The sequence below is a fragment of the Brassica rapa genome, unplaced genomic scaffold (assembly GCF_000309985.2).
Source record: "Brassica rapa cultivar Chiifu-401-42 unplaced genomic scaffold, CAAS_Brap_v3.01 Scaffold0217, whole genome shotgun sequence".
Lineage (NCBI taxonomy): Eukaryota > Viridiplantae > Streptophyta > Magnoliopsida > Brassicales > Brassicaceae > Brassica > Brassica rapa.
In genome coordinates this window covers 130,690-131,766 of record NW_022610161.1, presented here as the reverse complement: position 1 = coordinate 131,766, position 1,077 = coordinate 130,690, and the positions used below count along the sequence as shown (strand labels likewise).

General features: G+C 46.3%; 1 non-coding gene across 1 annotated transcript; it reads right to left on the bottom strand.

Moving 5' to 3' along the window:
• Positions 1-313: 313 nt before the first annotated feature.
• LOC117129879 lies at positions 314-469 on the bottom strand. The gene has a single exon (XR_004453415.1). It is a non-coding gene; the product is annotated as a 5.8S ribosomal RNA (ribosomal RNA).
• Between the last annotated feature and the right edge of the window lie 608 nt (positions 470-1,077).

Genomic DNA, 1,077 nt, shown 5'->3' with positions numbered 1-1,077 from the left:
AATTTTCAACCTGGGCTCTTCCCGGTTCGCTCGCCGTTACTAAGGGAATCCTTGTTAGTTTCTTTTCCTCTGCTTATTGATATGCTTAAACTCAGCGGGTGATCCCGCCAGACTTGGGGTCGCGTTGAGGACTTTGGGTCATCAAGAGGTTTTGTGCTGGAACGTCTGACTATATGACGAGAATTGAATTCACCACCGCATGTCAAGACGCTCCTGGTGTCCTTAGCTCGCATTTTGGCCAACCACGTGCGGTAACACAGGGGAGATCAGCTTCCGTCCCATATCCTCGAGAGGATGGGGGGACGACGATTTGTGACACCCAGGCAGACGTGCCCTCGGCCAGAAGGCTTGGGGCGCAACTTGCGTTCAAAGACTCGATGGTTGACGGGATTCTGCAATTCACACCAAGTATGGCATTTTGCTACGTTATTCATCGATTCGAGAGCCGAGATATCCATTGCCGAGAGTCGTTTTATACTTTACATTGCAGCACTGCTTCCGAACAAACACCATCTCCGGGTTGGCGAAAGCAGGCTGTTTAGTTGCATTTTCCTTGACACTTTTCGTGCCGGGGTTTAGTGATATCCGGAAGCTTTGCGTACGATCCAAATACTTCAAGTTTGAATCTAATTGTTTGCATGCTTCTGAAGAATAGTTAAAGCTATTTTCTGGTAATTTTTCATGATTTTCTTTTGCTTCTAACCATGTCTTTTGCATGCTACAAAGTTCAGAGTTTCGTGGTCTAAACGGATATCTACAGCAACTTTTGATCAACACTTGACATCCTAAACTCTTTGTTGACATATTTTTGATGTTTCCTTTCAGAAAACGTTCTTCAAAAATATTAATTTTTGAATTTTTGGCTTCTTGGGTGATTTTTGTTGTCTGTGGGTGATTTTGGCCCACGTGGGCTGTCTGTTCAGTACACACAGGACGTCCGTGTGTGTCCGTCAGCACATACAGGACATCCGTGGCTGTCCGTGTGTGTCCGTCAGCACACACAGAACGTATGTGGCTGTCCATCAGTACACATATCAGCACGCTGGTCCTTGTTTGGGTGATTTTGGCCCACGTGGG